We start from the raw sequence: 13,430 nt of genomic DNA on the forward strand, positions 1-13,430 counted from the left end.
GCAGTTTTCTACTTTATTCTTTGAGTCTAGTTCAGAGATGTTATTTTGCTGAATGTTGCCAAAACACCCTAACTTCTGTGCTCAAAGATGTCCCTGTGGCATGAAAAATTCCAGATCCAGCCCCACCATGGATCAAAACACACACCTGTTGCAAATGAGAAAAAGTCAAGGGAAGAGTCCAGCAAAGAAATATGGGCCGGTGACCAGGTTTCCTCAGTTTACAAAACAAAGAAAATTCGTCAGAACTCTCCAGGGCAGATCAATATCAAACCAGACTAAAACAAAGTCTCATGCTCTAATCGCTTAAGGCCTGCAACAAAAACTGAAGTTGATTGTATTGATTTGCATGGTTCCCCTGAACTAGTAATTTTCCACCACCAGAGCAGGGCAGGCTTGACTTGTAAACCGCTTTGAGGATGAATTTGGGCCCCAGCCATTGAAGAACTTGGTTCTATGGAAACAGATAAGGCCACTGGAGATACAGGTAGAGTAGGGCAAGATCTGTGAAGACTGAGCTGGTTCTCAGTTCCTCAGAAAGAGGAAATGAAACTCTTTCTGACTCATCCCTTAGATGGTGGTGTTACTGAACTGAACTGAGGTCCACTCGCCTGCCATGCAGCAAAGCCAATTTACTGACACATTGTGGTGAAGGAAAGTACAGTGTGTGTTTGCAGGGCACCAAGCAAGGAGAAGGGCTCATGCTCAAAAGACCCATGCAGAGGACATCTCTTTCTGTATTTATTTAGGGGTGAAATGGAAGAATGGGAAGGACTGAGCCTCAGTAGAGAACCTCAGTTTCCCTTTGAACTGGGGAGTTTATAGGTAAGGTGGGAAAAGATGAGCAGACAGATTGACTCCAGTCCGTATTAGCAGACTTTCCTCTTCTGGGAACGTCAAAGGTAGGCAGCAGAGAACTGAGGGTGTGTTCAGCAGATGCGTGTCAAGGGAGGTAAAGGGACTGAGTGAGATCTGTGAGCCTGGACCTTTACATTCGACCACAGTTCTTTCCCCTGTCGATTAACCCCTCACAGCCTGTGTCTTGTTGGGGAGTTCTGTTCACATAGCTGTATCTTGGAATTTTGCTTCTCCCAAGGATGACGCCTGGGAGTCAAGTCTAGGACCCACCCAATTCTGATGTTGCGTGATAGGATGCAGTTTGAATGGTCCCCTAGCAGGGTTGTCCTCTGGCAATGAGCTCCCCAGGAACTGGAGAGAAGGATTGGACTTTAAAGAGGAATGGAGGTCAAGGCTGACACGGGCTGATTGAAATCAGTTATTTAGGGGATTAGACAACACAAGGGATGATTGGGAGAATCAAACTTCTCAGAATTGCCCCCAAACACTGAGAAAAGGTCGACTGAGGGTCTGGAATCCCCTCCCTGCCTCTGAACTCACAGCTGTCATTTGTCATGGACACTGACTTGACATTAAACATACATTTTCCTCTGACATATTTGTATTGTTTTAAAAACTGTATGACAGATAGTTGTGCCGAGTAAGTGCTGGGCACCTAGCAGGCAGGCGGTAAATATTTGCTGAACCTTGGAAAAATGCGGTGGCTTGGCTGTCAGTATGGTTCCTATTCAGAACCCATCCCCAGCGCTCCATTCACACCGGGCTGGGTGGATTTTACGTCCAAGGGTTGATCAAGCCCTGCCTCACCAGAATAGTCTCTGTGAATACTGGAACATTTAGAGTAAAAGCCACCATGGCAGGAAAGAGGGACGGCTGGGGGAAGTGCAGCTGGGAGTTTTCCTAGAGAAGAGGTGCGGTTCCTTTGTTCTGGTAGATTTCAGCCAGAAGGAACAGCAAATTTTAGTGTCTGCAAACCACCAACCAGCTACTCCCCTCCCCCTTTACCTCCTTCCCTCCCGACCTGGGAATTCATTTGCCGCTTCTCCCTCCTCCTCCTCTGCCCCAGAGCAGTCCCCAGGGACAAAGCTCTTTGTTGTGAACACTCCGAGGCAATACGGACTTGGACATTCTCCAGGGCAAAATCAGGGCTGTCCTCCAAGGAGAGTGATCGCCGGGGCACAGACCCTCCCCTTCCCCCCGCACCTGTTGATCTCCCCCTTCCCGGGGTGAACGTCAAGCCGCAGTGTGCTTGGGACGCACGCGCTTCTACACCAGGCTCAGCAGATGGCGCTGGTGAGCAAAGCCCTTCCCTTCCCTGCCCCGCCCCTCCGCACCGCAGCCGGAGCCTCGCTGGTCTAAAGCGAAAACAGATGTTTTCATCATTTCTGGATCCGGCATGTGACTTGCAGTTCAGCAGTGTGCCAACAGAACCCAGAGATGTGCGTTCGCTTCATCCCCCGCAAAATAAAAATCCTTACTTGAACGAGCCTTCCTCCTAAGTGAGCCACTGACGCGTGATCTGTTTAATCCAAGGGCACATGTCTCATCGGGAGCCAAGTGCAAACTGCCTTTGTAGCCAGCCCTGGCTCTATAATTGGGAGGCTTTTTTTTTTTTCCTTCTTCTTCCCCAGAGTAAAGCCAGGGCGGCCAGACTAGCTATCTTTACACCGAGGGCTGGGGAGAGGCGCTAGCTTTTTAAAATAGCCCTGGTCTGGCAGGCTGGGGACCGTGTGTGCGTGGGAGCCAGTGCGTCCCCAACAAAACAGGAAGGCCAGGACGGCGCGCCCTGTTCCCCACGCTCCCGGCAGGTGGCAGCGTCGGCCCGGCCTGGCCTCTGCCAATGGCCAGGCCCAAAGCCGGGCCCTTTTACTTTTGGTGGCCTCAAAATTATTAGTTCCAGATGAGTTCTTGCAATTGTAATATTTGGTTTAACCCAATCTGCCCGATTGCGTCAGCACATGTTCAAATACAGCCGTCTGAAGTCTAACCAGACATCAGAGGCATGTTTCAGGGGGTGTCAACATTCCTTACCCTTTGAAAGAATTTAAAAAAAAAAAAAAAATGCGCACAAAAACCCAGAGGTTGATTTATCCCCCAAACGAAAGAAGGGTGAGCCGCCTGGGGCTGAGGTGCCCGAGAGGGACAGAACAGGGGGAAATTCAGGGAAGGCGTAACAATAGAACTTTGTGGATCGAAGTCTGCTAGAATGGAACTGGATTTATTTGTTGAACTAGGAAGGGACCTCTGGGCTCTTTGAAGGTTAGAGCAAATAAGTAGAACCGGTGAGCATTTGGTTTTCTAAGAGAAGAGCCCTTCAAGTCATGTAGCTGCTATTGTGAGACACAGAATGCTATCTGCCTGCGGATGGGCCTCTGCTCACACTGGGCCTGGCAGCTCAGGAAGGGGGCCAGGGAGGAGGGGCCAGTATTTTAACACAGCTGTGAGGGGTACCCCTAGTCTCCAGCTAGGGACACAGACTGGGTTTCCTAAGCACGCCAGCAGAAGGCCCTGGAGGACCCAGTTAGAAAACGCAGGACATCGTGAAGGCGTCTGGCCAGGGGACCTGCTGGAGGCCTCCAGTGTCTTGTAAACAGCCCTGTTGCAGTCGGTCACTGCCGCACCCTGGTGCTTGACACCCCGGAAACCGCGCACCCACTCTGGTGGTCTCGGGTTTTACAGACGTGTCAGCTGAGGCTAAGAGATTCACCGAGCTCCGGGGAAGAGTAGCACATGTGCTCAGGCAGCCCAGGAATCCTGCTCCGATCGTCAGACAGGAAAGGGTGTCTTGCTTCCCTTAGCGGAGGTGGAGTAGCCTGGCATTAGGAGATAGCCTCCGTCATGAGGCCCCCCTCCTCCTGCCTGCACCCCACTTTTCCATCTGTGCTCAGATTCTGCAAGCACCTCTCTCGAGGTTGCAGAGATTCCTGCTAGCCGACTGCGGGGAGCCTGGCTGTTTCCCTGCAGGTCTCTGGCTCAACATGCTCCTGATCAAAAGCCGGCACCCGTCTGGCAGATGCTTCGTGTCCTGCGTGTCAGGAGCTGGTGGCTGGTGCCGGCATCAGGCAGACAAGCAGGCTGATCGGCCATCTTGTCAGATGTGGTTGGGACCTCGCACTCGCCCCTCCCTGCTCCAGCGGCCACCCCGCTGCCTGGATTAGACATAGGAAGGGTGATGGGACCTGCACACGGCTAGCTGAACACCTCCATAATGTTTAGGGGTCCAAGCTGCAGACTGTTTTCCTCTCAGTTTGGAAAATGCATGTGTCCCTACACGTTGCTGGGGAGATGCTGATGGTCAGTGGTAAGAGCTGCACCTCCATCCTAGCAGATGCTCAGCTTGGGGAAATTATCCAGTCAGCAGACAGGTGAGCACGATACTTACCACAGTCTTTGTACACCAAGAATAGCTGAGAAATTCCAGTATTCCTCTCCACTGCCACAATAACTTTATTCCCTTCTGAGAATCAGCTTTTAGAGATTCTATAATCCAGGCTATTCAACCCTGGCTACTTAAGAATCACCTGGATGCTCCCCCAGAGATGCTGAGATCAGAATGGAAATAGGGTGGGAGACAGGCATCGTAATTTTAATCCGCAGTCCCCCTGCCCCCAGATGATTTTAATGTACACCCGAAAGTTAAAAAAAAAAAATCACTGTGGTTCTATCCCAGCTTGATGAGGTTCTATCCCAACTAGATGAGGTTCCTAAAAGTTAAGGGGTTTCGCCAAAGCCACTCAAGTTCGAGTCCAAGCCTGGAATTTCTGTATAAGAGCACTAGCTCCTCAGTGATGGTCGAAACTCCTCCTCCAATCACTGAGCCAATCACCTCTTCTACTATCACTTTTCCCCGTTCAGTGAAACTCTCCAATGACCACAAACCTGTGTTGGAAAGAGCAAATACTTCCTGAGGAATTTTCCGTTTTGCTCGTTTAAATAAATGCATACACTCAGAAATGAGAATCACCCTGCACCCTGATGTCCCTCATTTATCACTTCTGTTTCCAAATGGGATTCATGCCTGCACAAGACCATCGTGTCATAACAGCTCTGCAGTGATCTGTTTTTATGGGGGAGGCAAGAGGGCCCTAGAAAATTTCAGCATCATGTTTAGGATTAAGTAGATGACAGTGAACCAAGTGAACGCGGAGCCATCCCCCCTCTCAGGCTGGTGAGACCATGGGCTTGGTTCTTGCCAGCCTTCCCTGTGACTGTTTAAGATGCTGTTTGCTTCTCAGTCTTTCCCCACTGGGGGCAACAAGCACCCTCTGAAATAACTCCATCCTGCGTGGGCAAGGAATAGTCACTGGCTCATCCCTTGAGGTAGGGTTTCAGAGAATGGATCTGTGATGCTTATAGGTTGAGTGAATGACCATAAGTCACTGGGAACAAGAGAGGCAAAGATCCTGGATATCATCGTGGTGACCAGGTCAAGTAGAAAGGAAGCTAGACAGGAGTCAGGGGCAAAGGTTCCCTGTGTGGCCTTGAAGGAGCCCTTGTACTTCTCTGGGCCTGAGTTCTCTCTCCTGGACATGACCTCTGAGGCCTCTTCTCACTCTGACATTCCGCAATGAGTCCCTGCTCTCTGGGACCTCCCCATCTTTGGTCAGATGTGAGGGACCAAATTCTTTTCTTTCCTTCAATCAATTACTCTAGAGCCATTTCCCCAGTGGCCTAAGGGCTAGTTCATGACAATTAAAGTGGAAATCTGACGAGAAGCAGCTACGGGCAGACGATGACTTAGTCCCCTACCCGGTGCCTGGTGGTTTCACAAAGGACACTTGTAAGTCCCTTCAGTAGAATTCTGTCCCTTCTTGGAGGAACTGCCAAGGGATCTTGCATCACTGGGGTTCATTTGTCCATCCACCTGTTTCTTCCATCATTAAACATTTATTAAATACCTACTACATTAAAAAAAATATGATGGGTAAGAAAATCTTATACCCAGGAGCAACTCTTCCAGATTAAAAGAGACCAAAGAAGCATTATAACGAAATGCAATGTGTGGACCTTGACTAGATCCTAGATCCAAGGGGGAAAGCTTGTAAAAGACATTTTTGAGTCAGTTAGGGAAGCCTGAGTGTAGACTGCATAATGGGATTATTGCTAATTTTTTGGATGTGATAATAGTATTACGTTTGTATAGGAGACACTCCTCATCCTTAGAGGCATTTCAGGATGAATGCCATGATGTTGGCAACTTATCTTCCAATGATTCAGGGAAAAAAAGGCAAATGTGCCAGAATGTTAGCAATTGGTAAAGCAAGGCTGGAGTGTATTGGATGTTCACTGACTAGTTATTCAATTTTCCTGTAGATGAAAAATTTTCAAACTAAAAAAGCAAGACGAAAAAGAAGTGCCTGTGCCTTCAAGGATTTTACTATTTACTTTTACCATTTATTCTTTATCAAGGGCAAAAAGCCATGTGAATCACTATGTCGAATCTGAGACAGAATAGAATGGATGGCCAGTGGAGGTATAAGTAGTAAGTCTTGGAAGCCCAGAATAAAGAATGGCTCATTTTCCCTGGGGCCTGGGGGTGGGGGGTTGTTGGTGGTAGTGAGAGAAGTCTCCCTAGATGGGGCAATATTTGAGTTAGGTATAGAAAGATGTGTGCAATTTCAGTAGGAAAATGGCAGGGCAGGGGATTTTAGGCTGAGGGGACAGTAGAAGCAAAGTTACAGAGCCGGAAGTTGTCCAGTGTATCTGGAAGATAATAGGTATGTGAAGGGATGCCTTGGGATTTAAATATTGATTGATGTCAGATGATGTGTGGCCTTGAATGCCGTAGGAAAAATTTTCAAAATCTGACCTTAAGAAAAGATCAACCAAATGTATTCTTCATCTTACATCCACAACTCTTTGCCGTATAAGCGTCAACACTGTTATCTAATTAGTGAATTTTCTATGGCAAACTTGTACTGATGCTTCAAAACCAGCATACGTGACTCAACTCTAAAGTTCTCTCCAACCTCTGCAGACAGAATCAGTCACTCTTTCCTTTTCCATTCCTGTTCCTGACACTCACCTGTGCTCTCCGTCCATGTAGTGAGGAGCATGGAAGGCCGCTCTTGACAACAGCCAGTTACACCTTTCTCTAGAATTATCCCACTGCTCCTTATTCGCCCCTTTTTGGAGTTCCAGTCCTTAGGCTCCACAGTTCACTTCTCAATCCTTGCCTCAAGCTCTGCTTGCTACAGTAATCGGTCAGTGTTCTCAGGTTCATTGGTTTCCTCAAATTAGCTTGGTTTGCTGGCTCCATGGATCATGGCTGTAGGACAGTGGCCTGGCTGCTGCTCAGCTCATGCCAGGGACCCACCTCAGCTGGATTAGGCTCAGTGGGCCGTCACCAGGGCAGAAGATGAGAGCATTTCTCTTTCATGTTCTCAGCAAATCTGTGTACCTTTACTGTATATAGTATTTATCATACTGTGCTATGATTATTTTCTTTGTCCATTTCCCCTACTAGATCATGAGTTCCTAAAGGGCAAGTACCATGTCTTGGTCAGCTTTGAATCTCCAGGACTTAGCACATTGCCTGGTACTTAGTAGGGCCTCAATAAATGCTTATTGAAAGAGTGAGTGGATAAAGCAGTGGACAAAGAGGAATATCTTTTCATTGACATCCCTTTAGATTTCTGCACTATTAGTCCCTTATTTGAGTGCATAATTGAGAATCGACTACTTGTGTAGGAACCGCCAGCCATAAACAGGTCACAGAGAGTCTACTTTACTGAAGCTCCATCTCTGGGTTTATTTGTATTAGTGTGAGTTTTAAGTATGGCTCCTAAGACAGTGAGAATCTCCAGTTGTGTTCCTCTGGGAAGCTGCTTTCCCGATACATGTAAAAGAGATCAACTCTGCCTTTGAAATTGCAGTGGGATTTTAAATTGTGTCAACACAGAGCTTGGGAAAGGAGTTGAGTCATAAACCATAGTAATCAGACTTTGCTCTTACATGTGGCCCTTTGCACTAGCAGATCCACCAAATATGCAGCAAATACTAATTAAAATCAAAAGATTGCTAGAGTTGTATTCCTGTCCAGGCTATATGGGAAATGCACTGTCATCACATCTACAGAGGCATCGCCATTTCACCGCTCTTTCCCATACCAGTCAATTGTGTGCAGAGAGTCAAAAGAACCAACTTCAGAACACAGAGCTGTTTCCATGAAGAGCCTAGGCCAGGAATCATGGGGTCTGTTCTGATCACTAAATAACCATCCTTAGTCCATATAACAGATGGTGGGTAATTATGTTGGCTTATATGTTTTGTCCGGACAATGTTTCCTTGATTACTCTCTTCAAAGTATCCTCTGTCCCTGCCCCCCACTCCTAGGCTCTATCTCTGTAGGGTAGGAAATGAGTCTCCAGGACTTTCTGAATTCAGGACTAAGCTGACCATGTCTGTGGGATTCTTGTAGAAAATAAGTCTCATGCTGAATCAAATAGCAGCTTAAATCCCATGTAGGACAACATGAGGTGGCTTTGGTGACTGACTCCATTGGCCAAGAGTGGACACCTGGCAACCTGATTGGGCTTAGGGACATCACCTTGTGATAGAGAGAGCTTCTCATCTCTTTATCCTCCATCCTAAACTAGAAGCACAAGAGTCCTCCCCCTACAAGGGACTCAGTCTCTGACCAAAGAATCACATACCATACCCTCTTCTGAACACTATTCATAGAACCATTTTGGTTCACTTCAGTGCAATTCAGTGATAATTTATTGAGCAACTCTCATGAGACACTGTACCAGGCTCTGTGGGAGCACAAAATTATACATTATACATTGACCCTGCTCCTCGAGGCTCTCTAGATCTAGATCTCATCTCTGCTCCCACTTCTTGTAGGACCACAGAACTGATTTCATCCTCAGACGCTATCAGATAAATTGGTATAGAGAAGGAGATCCCAGGAAATAGGAGTATGGGTGGAGTGAGAGTGGTTATAATCAGCTGAATATCTTAAAGGAAAGGTGCTATGCAAAAGAAGAGTATGGTTGTAAATTCGATTTACCAAGACCTTAGAAATATTATCTGTAAATTCTCTGGTTTCAGAAACAGCCATCCTTCTGCCTGCCACTTAGAGGTCTGGTGATAAGAAAGCTATAAATGGTCTCCTTTCATTATTTGGGGACATTTCTCTTCCCCTGGCTTGGATGCCATGGGTCCACCGTCATCAGGAACAGAGGGTTGGAACTGTGGGCACAGGGTAAAGACCCATTAAAAGACAGACAAGCAGGATTCTCAAAGTGGCTAAAAGAAACTGCTAGGTAAGCTTTGTGTATGGGAGCTCCAGTCCCCCTAGATGAAAGAGAGTGATAAGTTTGAAGTTAATTTTGCTCAAATTTCCCAGATTTTTTCCTGCAGGGACCTTTTCTTGAGTTCTAGAAGGTTCTGTGTTCTGTGTCATAATGAAGGGGCTCCCCACTAGCCACTTGGTCCCACTATCCATCCTGCCGTCCATTAATCCACCAGTTCAAGTTGTATTTATTAAACATCTGCCACATGTGTGGCACTGTACTCATTGCTAGTGGTAAGGGGGCCAGCCCCATTCTCATAGACCGGTTGTATTACTTCCTTGTTGTGTATCAGCAAGTAATTCAACCCTTCTGAACCTTGGTTTCTGCGCCGGTAAATTAGGAATATTCATACTATTTTGTGGCATTTCAGTGAGGAATAAATGAAATATTTTTGACAAACTGGTACTTGGTAGATATTCAATAACATGAATTCCTTCTCCCTTTCTTTAAATCTGAATTTCTTTATTGCAAAATGTGGATAGAATAACGGCTCTTTCAGTGGGAGGTTTTAAAGATTAAGAAAAGATAATGCATGTTAAAGTGTTTTGTAAGCTCTTAACTACTGCCATGATGAGCGCTTACTATTATAGTCGCCCTCAAAGAGCTTACAGTCATGCTAGAAGGCCGTGGCACACACCTATGACACAGAGTACGTGTCTAAGCACATCAATACCCCAGTGCCCTCTGTAAGGACCCCAATGCCCCACTACCCTCTAAGTGGTTTGACCTAAACCATATTCCTTCTTCCAAATGAAAATCGGGCGATAAAGAAGGCTGCTCCACACCTTTCAGTGATTTGATGGTTTTTGAATAGCGACAAATGATTCTTCCTGCCAGCTCAGCCACAGGAAGGTTTTGCTTGAGAGTTATTTCCACGGCTCTTTACCTCTCAACTTTGGCCCCACTGAGTCCCTGTATGATCCCTTTGTTTTAGCCAGGTTGGGTTGCCTTACTTTTCAACAAACCTATCTTGTCCTATTCACCCCTGCATCTTTGCTAATGCTGGACCCTGAAGCTAGAACTGACGTCTCCTTTCTGTCCATGCCACTCTTGTGTTGTTGACTCACTTTCTTCCTATGTTTTGTCTGAATCTTTGTAAACCCCATGACAACCAGCACAGGCCCTGCACATGGTATGTGTTCAATAAATATTTATTGGATGAATGCTTAATTTTCTTCTCCATATTATATTCAAAAAGACTTAACTAAGGAATTAGCTGTATGAGGCACTGTGCCAGGTGCCCTACTGAGATAATTACATGAAGGATTCCTGTCCCTAAGTAGCTTAACATCTAAAACTGTTAAACCGATGGAAACACTCATTTATAGTGGCCGATGACCTGGGTTCCTAACCTGGAATCTATTGATTAAACCCCTCCCCCTATGAAATCACTGAAATTATATGGAAAAGGTTGCATACATGCATATTCTGGGGATAGGGTCCACAACCACTGTGAGAATAAGAGCAGAAGAGGTGGTGAGAAGCAGCAGGTCTAGATTTTATTCTGGATTTATTGATGGACTGGAGAGAGAACATGAGAGCAGTGGCAGAAGCAGAGAGAACTTTGGGGTTTTCTATTTGAGCAACTGAGTCTTGCCATGTACTGAGGGAGCGACTGTTTGGTGGTGGAGGTGGGAGCAGATTTGGGGAAGCAGGAAATCAATAGGTAAATAATAAGATAGCTTGAGATGTCTATTAGGCGGCCAAGCACAGATGCCAGGGAGCAATTGCAGGCATGAAATAGAGCTCAGGGGAGAAGTCTGGGCCGGAGATAGAAATTTGGGAATTGTCAGTAGATGGTACTTAAAGCCACCAGGTCAGACATCACCCAGGGGAGGAGAGGTCCAGGAAAGGAGCCCTGGGACTTTCTAAAATGTAGAGAAATGGAGGATGAGGATTCAGCAAAGGAAACTGAAATGGAGAAACCACTGATTGAGGAGTAAAACCAGGTGGGTGTGGGACCCTCAGAGCCAGAGAAGACAGTGTTCAGAGGAAATCAGTTATCAACATGCCAGGCTTCTCTCCTGGAAACTGCATCACCTGCATGATGCAGTCTACTAGTCTGAATGTCTTGAATGTAGGAATCATGTCTTATTTATTTTAGAGTCCCCAGGGTATAGCACAAAGCCAGACACATGATCGGTACTTGCTCATTGTCTAATGAATGGGAAAGAAATCTCAAAGATCAAGCAGGAGAGTAAGAGGTCCCCCAAGCAGAGACCTCTATGGCTGAGATAGACACTGCTTCTGACATGCTCTGGGGGAGACGGGGGAGTGGCTCTGACTTGTCTCCATGCAGCAGGAGGCAGGACAGTGGCATTGCCATGTCGAAGAGCTGGAGCCTTGGCAGGACACTTAACCAGCAATGTCATTTGTGCACAAGGGCACTCGGCTGGGGAGCAACTGCACTTCCACCTCCACCATCTGCTTGGTTAATTCCCAGCCCACTGGCTCCAGTGTCACTTACCTCTTAATTACCAGCCTTGGCTCCCACCTGGCTCAAGAGACCAGCTTTGCTTCCCTGTTACATTTTAAGCAGTGACCTGATGAGCCCATCTCTCCTGGCTGAGAGGGCTTACCTTCAGCCAGCCCTTCCCCTCTGAGATGTCCTGAACTTGCACATTTAGGGGTTTAGAGCAGTTGGACATCCTGGTGGCCTTGGCAACTCTAAGCTTAGTTCTGTCCACTCGGGGGCAATGCCCCACAGGACAAACTGTCTCTGAGAGCAGCTGGAACAGGAGAAAACCAATTAAGAGGATAGTTGAGAGGTGCCCGGGCTCCGTGGCGTAATCTACCATTGGTGGACTGGCCAAGTCAGGATGATGGTAATTACCTGAATCCTGGACGCTCTATATAAGCTTCTGATATTCTGGAATGGAGCCAGGTTTAGGTGAGTTATCTCACCACAGATGATGTCTATTCTTGAATCATCCTCCCTCTAAAGACTTTCAGATTTTTTTTTTCTTTTTCAAGTGGAAGAGATGGCTTTGAGTTTATGGCATCTTAGTTTTATAGCATGACCCCAGAGTGGAAAGCTTTCCCCAGCTGAGTTGACCAAATATTCCTCCTCTTAACTAATGCTTTTTCTTAAACCCCAGTCAACAGAGAAACCCCAAAGTTTACCCTTCTTCTTCTGAATTGAGTTGCCTCTGTTCTATTTTATTTTAGTCTTTCCTTGTGTGGGAAAACTTCCCATGACCCTGACAGTAAAGAGGAGCTTGATGCCTAGATTTCTGAGTGTTGTATTCTCACCGACAGCTAAAACATACACTCCAGATATACGCGGCAGCCCTAAAAGGTAGATTTTGTCCCGTATATTTACATGAATGTTCTAGGGAATAGGGGCTTTTATTAAGAAACCAACAGGAAAACACATTTTCTCATTGCATCCCTTGCTATCCTAAGGGGGAGGGAAGGAAAGAGGACCCTTTCCCCCCACCTCCTTTTTACAGATGGTAACTGAGACATAGAAGCGATGAGTTACCCACTAGGTGGATCTGGGACTTGAACCTGGTTCTTTAGATTCCACCAAAGTCAGAGGCTCTTTGAGGGTGGGGTAATCACATGTGATTCCTGGTTCATCCTTCTGGGATGAAGATGGTAGAAAACTGCACTGTTACAGGGGCTGAGCTACATCTCTACCCATCCAGTGTGTATCAGAATCTTTAGAGCAGACGAAGGAGGGAAAAAAGGGGTACTCTTCAGAAATATATTCATTATACTTTCATGTTTAGAAAGTGAATGTTTATACTATAAACTGCTCAGCAAAAGCGCTAATAAAATCTTGACTTAATGAGGTATGGGTTAAAAAGTGTTGCAAAACAGTTTTCTCTCTTTTGTCCTCTTGACTGAAAAACTGTGGTCTCTGGAGCTGGGCAGTCACTGCACGGCTCAGTCATCATCTCACTAAACCCTGGTAGGGCATAGAGTCAGAAGTAGCTCTGGAGGAATCTGCTCTTACTACCGAGCCCTGGTCTCAGATGGAGCGGATTCTCGTGAGCTGGTGAACAGAAGCTGACCCTTCATGAATCACCAGGTCTTACTAAGCACATGTTCAGTGCTATGGTAGGTCCTTTGGCCAACAGAGAAAACCCACAAAGGATATGCATTCTAAGTAAGGAGTCAAAATAAAATGCTTGAAGTTGGATGGAGCAACATTAAACTAAAAGACATAGTTTTAAAAAAGAGTCATTTTGTACATAATTCATTCAGCATTTGAATATTTAATACCCGCTATGTGCTAAGTTCCCTGAGTGTTGGAAAGTGGTGGGTGGG

Source organism: Globicephala melas, chromosome 8 (assembly GCF_963455315.2).
Source record: "Globicephala melas chromosome 8, mGloMel1.2, whole genome shotgun sequence".
Classification (NCBI taxonomy): domain Eukaryota; kingdom Metazoa; phylum Chordata; class Mammalia; order Artiodactyla; family Delphinidae; genus Globicephala; species Globicephala melas.